Raw genomic sequence first — 14,589 nt, 5'->3', positions numbered from 1 at the left:
TATGTTTTGTCCTTGCCAAAGTGTCCACCCATTCCTCCTCCATGTAGCTCTCGAACCAAGCAGTGCCTTAAAGAGGCATTCGGAATACAAAGACATGTGCCCTTAAATAGGTATCCATCATGAACGGAATACTTGTCATCTCGACCTCTTTGTAATTTTCCGAACATTTCTACAAAATCAGCATCATGAGCATACTCGTTTTTTATGTGTTCCACCCCTATGCTTTGTAGGGTAAAGGTATTCATCATTAGTACCTTCCAATTAAGCGCATCAACCACTTGATTCTCTTTTTCAGCTTTATACTAGAGAGCAAATACATACTCTTTTAAAAAAGAGATCCATTTAGCATGCCAATTGCTAATGGACTTTTGGAAATGCAAGTACTTAAGTGCCTCAACTCCGAATAGAGTATGAACTCCTTGCCAATCAAATAGTGTCTCCAATGCTTGATAATTTGAATAACGGCATAGAGTTCCAAATCATATGTAGAATACCTTCTTTTTTAAATCATTCAAATTTTCATTGTAGAAGGCAATCGGATGGCTAGCTTGCACAAGCACTACTCCTATCCCAGCATGGGATGCATCGGTAGCCACTTCAAACATCAGATCAAAATTAAGTAGCGTAAGCACCGGGGCTTCCGTTGTCTTCTGTTTGATCAAGTTGAATGCTTTAGTGGCAACCATTGGAATGGCGCTTTCCCTCCTTTCATGCACTCCATGATAGGTGCCATAATAGTGTTGAAATTCCGTATGAACCATCTATTAAACAAGGTAAGGCCGTGGAAACTTCGAACCTCCCTCAAAGTCTTAGGAATATGCCAATCTACCACGTTTTTAACCTTCGCGGGGTCGGCTTCTACACCTTGAGAGGACACAATAAAACTAAGGAATATAACCTTGGGCAACATAAAGGTACACTTCATCAAATAGATGGAGAGCTTCTCTTTCCATAGCACCTTCCTCACACCTCAAATGTTCAAGATGCTCATCTTGCGCCTTGCTGTAAATTAAGATGTCATCAAAGTCCACCACAAGAAACTTGCCAATAAAGGAGCGTAGCACATGAGTCATCACTCGCATAAAGGTACTAGGTGCATTAGTAAGGCCAAAGAGCATAACCTTCCATTAGTATAGCCCTTCTTTTGTCTTGAATGTCGTTTTCCGTTAATCCAAGGCAGATCCTAATTTGGTGAGACCCACTTCGTTTATCAATCTTCGAAAAGATAGTGGCTCCTGTTAGCATGTCCAACATATCATCCAAACGGGGAATGGGAAATCAATACTTTACTGTGATCTTGTTGATGGCATGGCTATCAATACATATACACCATGATCCGTCCTTCTTAGGTGTCAATAGGGCTGGTACGGCACACGAGCTCATGCTTTCTCTAGAAATCCCTTTCGCAAAAGGTCATCCACTTGTCTCTTGAGCTCGGCATACTAGGTGGGGCTGAGACGATAAGTGGTCAAATTTGGTAATATTGATCCAGGCACTAGATCAATAGCATGTTATATACTTATATGTCCCTCATAGAAGGTAGCTCATCCGGTAGCTCATCGGGCACCAAATCTGAAAAATCAGCTAACAAGTCTCTGATGGGTTGAGAATGTGTCACCTCTTTCACCGGTTCACCTTCTTTTGTAACAAGGGCTAAAATCGGTCCAGTTTCTTCACTTGTAGTCAAGAACTCTCTATGGGGCAGCACGCACAATTTCTTGTCCACCATGTGTCTCTTGCTTGTGTTTGCTTTGTATGATTGCTTCTTTGGTTCAGTAGCTTCTTTGGAAGGGGCCTTCTCAATACTCTTCAAAACATGTTGTCTTCGTACCTGGGCAGCCCTCAACTTAGCTTCCACTTGATGTATGTTTAGTGGGTTTACTGTAAGTGGCCTGCCTTTATAATCGACAAAACACTGGTTCTTGGTACCACCAGGTACCAACCAAGACATTATTGTCATATAGTCGTGGTCTTCCAAGCAACATATCAGTTAGCATCATAGGGATGACATCACACCAGATATTCTCTTCATATCCTGAGATCTTCAATGGCACAGAACATCACTGATTTACAACCATAGTGTTATTGTCTAGAAGTGACACCTTGTAGGGTTGTGGATGGGGTTCGGTCTTGAGCTATCCCTCAATCACAAAAGCTTGAGACACCACATTCACACAACTCCCACCGTCCACAATCACTTGAGCCTTGTGAGGCCCACAAGACATCAACGTATAGAAGATATTGTGTCTCCTCCAATCTTCTCCCTTTGCTTCAGCCACCAGAATTTCCACATTAATAGTAGCATATGGATCATCATCTTCTTGTGTATATTCAGCCTCATAATCATCTTCCATTCCTTCAACAGCGACGTTCACACCCCAATCATCATCTTAGGGTTCATGGATTTGCATGTCTGGGTTGGATTCAATTGCGGTGATGATGGAATTGGCTCTTCCACATTTAGGATAGAATTTGGCATAGTGTCCGTAACCACCACAATGGAAGCACTTCAAAATCTCCCCCAACCATAGGACTCTTACCCTTATCCAGTGTGACTTGTAGAGCTCGGGTAGAGAATCCACTAGGTTTATTTGGTGCAAGCAGCCTCTTAATTTCAATGGGCTGACTGTACCTTCTAGGGGCTGATTTGATCAAATCTTCCGCCTCTAAGGACTTTTCAATACATGCATTCAAAGATGAAAGTTCCACCACACCAATTTTATCAGGGATATCATATCGTAGTCCCAACTTGAATCGAGACATAAGCAGTTCCTCATCCTCGTGATAAGCACTTGTACGCGAGAGTAAATCATTAAACTTATCAATGTATTACTCAACAGTCATGGTACCTTGTCGAAGAGTGTTGAGCATGTCATAGAGAAGATGTCAGTTTGTTAAGGAAAAGTATCTCTCACTGAGTATTAAGTTCCTCCCAATTGTGAGGCTCTCTCCGTCTCCAGATAAGTCTACTCTCTTCAGCTTTCCATCAATCCTTAGCACCACCTGTAAATTTGGTGATAGCAAGTTGGATCTTCCTTTCCTCAGACATGCGGTACCATTTGAAATAGTCATCTAATGCATTCAGCCAGTCATGGAAGTAGTGTAGAAACCCAAACCTAAAATGGTGCAGAATATAATGGAAAAACAAGAACAAGCAATACACACAGGTTTACGAGGTTCGGTAAGATTGTCTGCATCCTCGGTGAGATGAGATCTTGCTTCACTATCAATGGAGAATAGGGTTACAACGCTTATTCTCACACCTCTTATTATTGCTTGCATTACAGAGAAAAAAATTTTGCTACAAATATATAGCAAAAAAACCTAATCCGAAAAGTACAAAACTATCCTCAAATAAAAAATTCGAGCGGGGCACTATGCCCCCTACACCCCTGATATGCAGGAGGCCTCCTGCCCCCCTTGCAACCCCCATGGCCTACTTACCGGCAAACGGGCCCACCGTCCTACCTATCGAGGCGCCTGCACCAGTACTCCCTGGATTAAACTATGACGGAATACAAGACATCGTACACCAACAATCTCCTCCTTGGCTTGAATTCTATCAAGCCTCCTGTAAAGATAACCTGTAGACGTCTTCATCCCCGTACCTCATTAGAGGTACAAGCCCACACATATTTGGTGCGTCCCTCATCTTCAACAATGAGTAATATTAATCAAGTCCAAACAGGACTCGAACTTCTCTGTAGTGACCGGCTTGGTAAGTATATCTGCAGGATTTCGATCTGTGTGAATCTTTCTCAAGTGAATACTACCTTCACACAAGCCCCCTCATCTTGTGAAACCTCACATCAATATGCTTTGTCCTTGCATGAAACACCTGATTCTTTGCAAGATGTATGGCACTTCAACTGTCACAATATAACAATGTACATCCTTGCTCCAACCCCAACTCACGAACCAATCTAGCCAACCAGACTCCTTCCTTGGCAGCCTCAACTGCCGTCATGTATTCTGCCTCTGTAGTGGACAATGCAGCTGTAGACTGAAGCATCGCCCTCCATAATTTAGGTCCACCAGCCAATGTAAATACATACCCTGTAGTAGACCTCCTCTTGTCTAAATCATCAGTATAGTCAGAATCAACATAATCCGTCAATTCTGTGGAACTTCCCTTATCATTGAACATAACGCCTATATCTTTAGCCTTGCTCAAATATTTGAAGATCCACTTAATTGCATTCCAATACTCCTTCCCTGGATTACTCATGTATCTGCTAACACTGGCAGCATGAGACAAATCCGTCCTGCTACAAACCATAGTATATATAAGACTCCCAACTGCGCTAGCATAGGGGACCTGAGACATCTGCTCCACCTCCTCATGTGTTGTAGGGCATTCCCTTTCAGAGAACTTGAAGTGGCTAGCTAACGGAGTGTTAACTGGCTTAGCCTTTTCCATGTTGAAACTGTTAATGTATGATGTCTTGAATTCTGTCATAGTTTAACCCAAGGAGTACTGGTGCAGTGCCTCGGCAGGCAGGACGGCATTCTATGCCAAACCTCATAAATCTGTGTGCATTGCTTGTTCTGTTTTTCCATCATCTTCTGCATCGTTTTAGGGTTGCATTTCTGCAAAAACATATAGCACCTTTTCAATATACCTCTTCTGAGTTACCCAAAGTTTACCTGCATTTCTATTTCTAAGGATTTCTATGCCAAGGATCTTCTTAGCTGTACCAAGATCCTTCATCTCAAATAAAACACACACAAAGACTTAGAAGAGATTATATCATGCTTATTCTTTGCAACAATGAGTATATCATCAACATAAAGCATCAACAAAATAATGGAATTATCACTTGACAATTTAAAAAAAAACACATCATACTCACTTCTTGTGTAGCCAATCTTCATCATGTGGTAATCAAAGCACTTGTACCACTGCCTAGGAGATTGCTTAAGACCATAAAGCGACCTCTTAAGCAAACAAACATGATCATCCTTCCCTTGCACCTTAAAACCTTCAGGTTGCTCCATGTAAATCTATTCATCCAAGTCACCATGAAGAAATGCAGTTCACATCAAGCTGTTCAAGCTCCAAATCATACAAGGCCACCAAAGCGAGAAATACCTAGATCAAAATGTGCTTCACCACTGGAGAGAATATTTCACTGTAGTCTATCCCCTCTTGTGCATAGCCCTTGTTTACAAGACTGTCCTTATACCTTTCACGCTCCTTCTCAAATGCTACATTTTCTTACGAAAAAACCCATTTACACCCAATGATTTTCCTTTCCTTAGGTTTTTCCACAATCTCCCAAGTCTTGTTCTTATGTAGAGACTCCATTTCCTCTATTATAATTGTCATCCATTTATCATGCTATGTATCACTAAAAGCATCATGGTAGGAAGATGGATCTCCTATACCTACAGTGAGGGCATAGGCAACTACGTCCTCAAACCCGTATCTCACAGGTGCTTTGTGAGTATGATTCCATTTACCCTTTGCCATAGTATAGGGACCTTCTACTGTTTCCTATTGTCCTAGTAAGTCACTAGATGACTCATTCTCTTTTTGTTTCTGACTCACCTAGCTCCACCTGTACAGTAGAACCTTTTTTATTTTCATCAACTGCTTGTGAACTGCAATTTGACTTCACCATGTGAGACTCATCAAACACGTCCCTGCTAACCGTAACCTTCTGTGAACTTGGATCCCATAACTTATCCCTTTATGCCTTTCTCGAAACCAAGAAAGATACACTGCTTAGACTTTGAGTCTAACTTGGAACGTTGCTGACTCTTTACATGAATATAAGCTGGACAACCAAATATTTTTAGAATAGAATAATCTACTGGTTTTCCTATCCATACCTCTTCGAGAATTATACAATCAATCACCTTTGATGGAAACCTGTTGATAGGAAAACATGCCATATTCACTGCTTCTGCCCAAAATCTCTTGCTCAACCCTGCATTCAGCCTCATACTCTGAGCTCTTTCTAGAAGTGTCATGTTCATCTTTTCAGTTAGACCATTTTGCTGTAGTTCCTTTAGAGCCGTGAAGTGACATGTAATCCCTTCAAATTTGCATAATTTTAAAACGGCTTGTACGTGTACTCCCCTCCATTATCTGTTCTCAAGTACTTAATTTTCTTTCCTGTCTTCTTTTCTACCTCAGCCTTCCATTCCTTAAATTTACTGAACACCTCATATATATGCTTCATGGAGTAGATCCAGACTTTCCTTAAATAATCATCAACAAAGGCCACGAAGTATTCTGCCCCACCTTTAGATTTGGTTGTTGAAGGACCCATACATTGTTGTGTATATAATCAAGCACCCTTTTACTACTATGTTTTGCAGTTTTAAAATTAAACTTGCACTGTTTTCCAAACACAAAATACTTACAGAAGTTCAGTTTACAAATTTTCACTCCCTTCAACAATTTCCTTTTATGAAGCTCCATCAATCTCCTTTCTCCTATATGCCCTAGCCGCATATGCCACAGATAAGTATCATCTGTATCAAATCCTGCATCTGTAGTCAAAGATGCTCCACTTGTAACGGTACTCCCTATGAGGCTGTATAGGTTTCCTGTCAGCTGTCCCTTCATGATAGCCATAACACCCTTAATAACTTTGAGAAATCCACCTTCTGCTATATACTTGCAGCCATTTGAGTCAAGTGCCCCAAAATGTAACACCCTGAAATTTGAGGTAACTGAGTCCAAGGGTATGGCCCAGCTCATAATATAAAGGAGGCTGCTCTGCTATGAATTGAATGTAAAAAAGTTTTCTATGTTGGGCCCACCTCTCTGTAGGCCAACTCATCACGTCTACCCCATGCATAGGGGTCTATTTGCTGAGTGTAACCCATGTTTTAGATCAGTATTTGGTGGATTCCATTAATGAGAAATTAATTTTAATCAGTTCTAATTGTAAGTTTCTAAAAATCAGTTTTTAAAAGTAGTTTTTAAGAATTACCCTTAAGGAATTAAGTATTTCAGCCAAACAGGCCCTAGTGTAATATGTTTTAACCACTATAAATAAATTCCATTATCCCATTTACTTCATTTCAGCCTTTCACAACCTGAAAACGTTGGGGAGAGAAGAATAAGAAGAAGAAGAAGAAGAAAAAAAAGGAGGTTGTGCATGGGCTGTTGTACCCACTGTTGTGTCTGCAGAATTAAGGTAAGAACTGCTCTTTAATGGCTGTACAGTAGGGTGGCATGTTAGGGTCTAGGGTTTCAGTGGTGTAGGGACTACAATTGAGTCCCTATGAGCTGAATTCAGAACCCAGTGAGTAAATCCCCAATTTCGGGAAAAGTTCTGTGACTCAATTTGCATAAAACTCATCTCTGTAAACCCTAGGACAGAGGGCTCTTAGATTTTATGAGTAAATAATGCAAATTGTAACTCAATAGAGGTTGTATAAGATTAAAAATTCTGCAATAAACAAGGGCAGAATTTTAATTGTTCTAGAATTGGAATTTTGGGATAAGTTGAATATGATTCTCTTCCCAGATTTCAGTTGCTGGATTAAATTGATAGTAGCAGGCAATTTGAGGGGCTGAATTTTATTATTATAGTCTTAATTAGAAAGTTAATTCAAAGGGGAAAAGCTCAATTCTGCAGAATTTACAGACTCTGGGTTTAAATTCTGAAGTTTTCTGCAAAATTGAATATATCAACCCTAGGTTTAGCTAATTAAATCCCAAAGATGGGTCAAATTGAAGTCTAAAACCCATCTTCAGACCTAGTATCCATGACCAGAACCATGGACTAAGGAATTAAACCGAAATCTGAGTTTGGCTATAAAGAACAGCAAAGGGCAAAATCGAATTCCGCAGAAAGGAGGGAACTAACAGGTTCAACTGGCCAGCCAACCCGCCGATTGGGTGATTTTAGGTCTGATCAGCCTCAATTTTTCTGCCGATACCCTACCCCCTAGTGGGTCATGCTACATCTTTTTTTTTTTTTTTTTTTTTTTTTTTGGCCCTACAAGGTGGGTTAATTTGGGGCATCATCGAGACTTGGGAAGTAAGGACTGTATAGGGATTAGTGAGGGCTTGTACAAGTTTAGTATGGAACCTGTACGGAGAGGTATGCTAGGTGTTACCGATCAGTCCCTATTATGATTAAGTTATACCCTGCCCCTTGTGGGTTATGCTCCCTACCTTTTTACCAAATTAACCGTATGGGTAATGGTAGTTCGGGGGCATTTCCGAGACTTTAAATGAGATTGGTACATGGGTTGTTGAGAGGTGTTTTAGGTTCAGTAGTGAACCTATATTTAGTCATATTAAGTGATATAAATATTTAACATGATGGTACATAATTTACATAAGAACCTAAGATGCTCGGCAAGGATACGCATGGATGGGAACTCAACGAAAAGGCATCAGATTCGGGAGTGGGTGTTTGATTTATTTTACGGAGTGTTCTGATATATTCAGTTATGTGTGCCATGTGAAATGTGATGAATAACATGTTATGGATTTATTTTATATAAAATTATATATTTCACATATTCCATGTTTTTACCGACTTTGATGTGATCGAGGTTTTGTGGATGTATAGTATGTTAGTTGTGTGGTGATGGTTGTAATATTGACAGTCTAAGGCACGGTGTGGCCGAGGTTCTTTCTGATATCGTAGGCTCAGAGGTCAATATTACAGTTGTGATCACGGATGTACGATTGGATGTTATGAATGATATGGATGTTATGGATGCATGTAGATGCATATGGTTAGAATCACATCCTAGTGCTGTAACCCCTTGCCAATAGGGGGTAAGGTATTGGCTAATCCCACTTGGTGGTGGATCGCAGAGGACTACTACGCCCGGGTAAGACATACTGTATCCTTAGAAGGCACAGCATGGTACGACGTATTGTACGCATAACTATAGGACAGCATGGGGGCCCGATGACAGTGCTGGATTCCGAGACCATTGCTGTCAGGGGTTACTACTTAGGGGTTGGCTGGGGGACCGAGGTTCTTTCCGGGACTGGCCGACTCCTGCTTGCAGCTAGCTTGCATCTCTGAGGCCTGACGTACTGGGAAGGGGATGCCACCTATGCTGCTTATAGCACTTATACCCATACATACTGAGACTTAGTAATTAGAATGGATATTTATAATTAAAATGGATCATGTGGCTATGCATCTGTGATTTGACTGAGTGTGTTGGTTACATGTTGTGTGTGCTTGCATGCTCACCCCTCACTGGGCTTGTAAAGCTCACCCCTCGTTGATTACCATTTTTAGATGGTGGAACCAGTGCTGAGGCAAGATTGGATTTCAGCGGCAGTTGTGAGGCTTGTGTCTACGAGACACCAGGTTACTGATTGATTTCACTACTATTATTCAGTAATTTCTTTTGATGTATATATTGATGTTATATGTAAGAGGTAAATATTAAACCTGTGGGTTGTTAACAAATGAATTTTGTATGTTGTAATTTATCATTTTAGTAAATCACCAGTGATATTTGTATGATTTATTACCGTACTCTGATTTTAGAATGTGATCTTGGCGGTAATTGTGAAATTAAGGTACTGCTTCTGTGATCCTGGAGGATTAGGTTGACTGGATATGGGTGTTAGTGTGGTAGGGTGTGACACCAAAATTACTAAGTTTTTCCTTAATTTTGGTACATGTCTCACATCTGCTAAAGTTCTTATTAGCCCATCAAACATCTTGATTTTGATAGTGCCTATCCCAATGGTCTTGCACATAGCATCACCCCTCATCAAGACAAACCCACCATTATACGGTTGATATGTATCAAACTAATCCTTGTGTGGACGTATGTGATATGAACATCCAGAATCTAAAATGCAAGAATCAGAAGGTTAATTCTTACCTGATGATATAGAGTACATCTCCATCAGAACTATCAGCCACGCTAGCTTCCTCATATGCCTTATCTACACCTTTCTTCCTTAAGTCTGCCTTCCTCTTCAAGCACTCTCTCTTCAGATGACCTTCTTGCAATAGTAACAAGAGACCTTTGTCTTTACCCCTTTAGATTTCGATCGACTCTTCACAGATCCCTTCTGATTTGATCTCCCTCTTTCCTGCTCCTTGTCATCTTCGAAAAGACCTTGAGATTTTGTACTGCTGGACTTCTTCCTTATATAATTGGACATAAAGGCAGTCGTGACTTCATCCGTCTCAAGGGTCTCCTTCCCGTACAAGAGAGTCGTTACCATGTGATCATATAATTCTGGGAGCGACGATAGCTACAGTAATGCTTTGTCTTCATCCTCCATCTTAACCTCTAAGTTTACAAGTTTACTTACAATCTAATTTAACGTGTTAAGATGTTCTAATAGATCTATACCTTCCTCCATTTGTAGAGAATACAATTGTTTCTTCACAAGCAACTTGTTCGTTAAGGACTTTGTCATGTAGATGCTTTTAAGTTTAGCCCATAACCGTGATGCAGATTCGATACCCACAACGTATTGTAGGGCATCATCAGAAAGATTCAATCTGATAGCGCTTACCATTTTTTCCTCCATCTCTTCCCAATCTCCATCAATAACTTTTGCAAGTTTCTTCGACTTCCTCAACAACTTTTGCACCATTGTTTTTTTTTTTTTAAATATATATATATATATATACTCATGGATCCACGTAGCCGACCCCATTTAGTTGGGATAAGGCTAAGTTGTGTTGTTGTATTGTTACCTATTGTATCAGAAGGATCCTTCATCCTTTGACACCAAAGGGTGAAGTTGTTCTTCCCATTGAACTGCTTGATGTCATACTTGACATTCAATCCCTTCCTGCCATCGTAATAGCAAACCCTAGAAAACGAAAACCTAGAGCTCTGATACAAATTTGTAAAAACACAACCCTAAAACGATGCAGAAGATGATGGAAAAACAAGAACAAGCAATTCACACAGGTTTACGAGGTTTGGTAAGATTACCTACATCCTCGGTGAAATGAGATCCTACTTCTCTATCAATGGAGAATAGGGCTACAATCCTCGTCCTCACACCTCACAATATTGCTTGCATTACAAAGAAAGAAAACCTTGCTACAAATATATAGCGAAAAACCCTAATCCGGAAAGTACAAAACTGCCCTCAAATAAAAAAATTGAGCGAAAGGCTACGCCCCCTACACCCTCACTATGTAGGGGGCCTCTTGCCCCCAGGCCCCCCTTGCAACCCCCACAGCCCACTTACCGGCAAGTGGGACCGCCATTCTGCTTGTCGGGGTGCTTGCACTAGTACTCCCTATATTAAACTGCGATGAAATATAAGACATCGTACACCAAATAGAGGGGTCATGTTTTCCATCTCCTTCAAGTCCAATTTCACCTTATGTGTGTCATCATGGGACATTAGGGTCCATCATGTTCATCAAACTCTTCACCTCCACCATAAATACGGGCTGGTACGCTGCTTCAAGCGGTGAATGGAAACCTTCTTGGTGCATTAGGATTATCATTCACCGTAGGCTGAGAATTAGATTGGCCAGCAGTAGTCTCCTTCAACTCTTCAAACTTTAGGTCCATAGTGTCCATCCTTGTGTTCAACTGTTGGAGGGATTTCATCACATCTTCCAATGAGTATTGGTTGGAGCTCTCTTTAGCCATAGCTCTGATACCAATTAATGTAGACAGATTCACACTTAGGTAAACAAACTCCCAAGGTTTAAATGTCCCAAACCAATTCAAATCTGATCCCTCAAATTAGTCTTAATAGAAACCAGAAAAGGAAAACGGAAACCAGAAAATAGGATGACCAAACCTGTCCCAAAGGAACCAGAAATAACCCAGAAAACTACTTGCAGCAGCAGGAAATAACCCAACAACAAAACCCGATAGCAGAAAACAATTACCCGGAGAAAGACTTGTGGTTGAAATTTGGCTGGGTAGCAGGGGCTGAAACCCAGGTCAAGTGCCTCCCTTGAAGTAACCTTTGAACCCTCCAAATGGCCTTCAAAGTTGCTGGACAGAATAGGAGAGAAAGGCCCTACCGGATTTGACTCAAAACAGTAACTAGCTACAATCAACCTTGAGATTTAGAGCTGGTCTTCCACAGGCTTTGATCCTTGTTTATGTCTTCGAATAGGTTTAATTTAATCCACACACACCCCTCACAGTTAAGTAATAACAAGAATTTAGAAAAGAATAGAAAAGAAGCTATTAAGCAAGATAGATGTGGGTGGGAATGGCTATCTCAGCCTGAGTATCTCACCAACAACTATCCCAGCTGTTTGTCTTCCTTTCTCAAGATATGGAGTAAGCAATAGCTGCAGCAAACTTCATTAATTCAAAATTGATTTGTGTATATAGCAGGCTCTCTTTATATAGAGGTCTGAAATTGCAAAATAGAAGCTTTACTCAAATTAGAAACTAATGCAAAATAGAAGCTAATCCAAAATAAAAACTAATACAAAAATAGAAACTACCTCTATCTTCTAATTTAAGAAACAAAATAGCAGCTACTAGGGACTTTCTAAAAGTGTAAACAACTACTAAAGCAGGGAAATTAAAGGGTTTCCTATGCTGACCGATGGGCCAGCATAGGGGTGGGTCGAGCTCAGCCCAAAGGCTGGTTCTATGGCTGCTTCTTCCTCCTGTGGTATTGTAGTTCATGATGGGAATCTGCATCAGAAATATATAGAAGGAAAGCCCTAATTGTTACAGGAAGGGAGGAGAGAAAAGAGACTACAACTTCTTCAATTTAAACAAACTGATTCAAATCCATTCCTCAAATCGTGGGCGAGGTTAAGCCTTTTACATGTAATTATAAAACAAAACAAAAAAACATAAAATGAAAGTCTAACTAATCTACGCTTCCTACTTGACTCAAACAGTTAAATAACAAAAGAAATAGCAATCTAGCCTAAATCTAATCACCTCCTCCCAGCTGCAGGCTAAAAAAGGAGAGTTCTAATTGGCTCAAACACTTATTTAATAAAATAAATAAAGATCAACTAAAAAAGAAACTTCTCCCTTTACACAGAATTAAGAGGGAGGACTCATAGACTGAATAAATAACTGAGATAGACACCAAAAACAACTTAAATCCTATGTATCTAGCCTACATTATTACCATACATCCAAATCACGAAGCACAAATCAAAGGCCAAAAAAAAAAAAATACCCCAATGGTGATGATCATGCTTCTGCATTAAAAAGCTTATTAAATTCTGACCTGAAAATTCTTTAGAGCATAAGAATATGAATACATATTGTATGTAACTAGAACCCTTACTTTATACTAAAACAGTTGATTTGAAATTTCTAAGCTTTAAATAACTACCATGAGATTTAGTAAATAATTACGATCAAAAATGTGATGGCAAATGCAAAATGAAAATAGGGGGAGGAACTTTGGGTGCTCCCTCGCCATATAAACTTAAGAATCTGTTACTTCCTCTGTTTCTTCTCGTCTCCTTGCATATTGTGATAAAATACGAACAAAACAACCACAAAATAAAAATTCCCCAACAAAAAAAAAAAAAGGTTAATATTAACTTAATCCAACATTTTTCATTTGTAAAAAAAATCTTAATTACCAACAATAACGAGCAGAAAAGGAACATCTACGTCCAGGTGTTGGCCTTTCTCTCTCAGCAAAGAAAGGACTCACAGTTACATGGAGAGGAAATAGGCCAAATTTGCAATTTTGTGCATTTGATATAACAACAATTTAGCAATAAAACGCCAAAATCATTTTGTAAAGCATATACCAAAATTAAGGATAAGACCATGGGTTCCCAATGAGCCAAAATTACTAGTTCTTTTAACAAATTCCAAACCAAAATATAGACTAGTACACATCAGAAAACCAGAAATTCTTTCCAAACCCAGAAAACATTAAGCATGCAAAACTATCTAGTGTTTCTTAAATTGATGAAATGATATAGAAAAGCCGTAACAAACAGACTAATCAAACACCATGGCAAAGAGATTCCAGTCTAACTTCTCCCTCGATTGCTCTCAATTGGAATTTGAATGTATCAACCAAAACATAAAATAAAATTTGAAAGAAAAAAACCAAAAAATTTAGTGGAGCAAGCATAAGAGAGAGAAAATAAGGAAAGAACCCTAACCTTACCGCAGAATACTCTGTACTAGTTTTCAGGAGGTTCAATGCAGAGGTAACTAGCAGTACGAGATCATAAAACCAGAAGGATCAATAGTAAGATCTGAAGAGGAAAACCAAATATTCTTCTCTGTGGTCTTCGTTCCCCTTTCGCTTTCGCTTTCGCTTTCGCTTTCGCTTTCTTTTTCGTTTTCGTTTTCGTTTTTTTTTTTTTTCTGTTTCAGTTTTTTTGGAAATTTTTATTCAAAGCAAAGTCGTGACTCACAACCTTGTAAGCGAAGCGGACCCCACATTCCTAGTTTTTTATTGGTGTACGGTAATAGATTCTCAAAATTGCCCAAGGAGGAGAATACGGAAGCACTATCTCCCTCTTTCCTCGATAAATGCAATGACTTTGCTGTCCTCTCATGAAAGATACCATTCCGTTGCACCTCTATGTTCCTCTATGCCGATTGTTCAAAGTACCCTCTCCAAGGAATGGAGGGTCATTCCGGTTGGAGGCCTTTTGGGTCACAGAGCCGACTTTCTTGGATCAAGTTATTTCTTCT

The 14,589-nt window shown here is 39.8% G+C and overlaps 1 protein-coding gene across 2 annotated transcripts in view; it reads right to left on the bottom strand.

The window, feature by feature from the left end:
• Nucleotides 1-14,298, bottom strand: part of LOC122088927 (protein ENHANCED DISEASE RESISTANCE 2) — a 39,466-nt gene extending 25,168 nt beyond the window's left edge. Inside the window, exon 1 of one of the 2 annotated variants that reach the window (XM_042658307.1) lies at nt 14,054-14,298. The gene's annotated coding sequence lies outside the window, so the exon portion shown is untranslated. Of the gene's footprint in view, nt 1-14,048 lie in introns of both variants that reach the window. The other variant, XM_042658306.1, reaches the window with a different exon arrangement.
• Between the last annotated feature and the right edge of the window lie 291 nt (nt 14,299-14,589).

The sequence above is a fragment of the Macadamia integrifolia genome, chromosome 9, assembly GCF_013358625.1.
Source record: "Macadamia integrifolia cultivar HAES 741 chromosome 9, SCU_Mint_v3, whole genome shotgun sequence".
NCBI lineage: Eukaryota > Viridiplantae > Streptophyta > Magnoliopsida > Proteales > Proteaceae > Macadamia > Macadamia integrifolia.
This window is presented reverse-complemented; position numbering and strand designations above follow the sequence as displayed.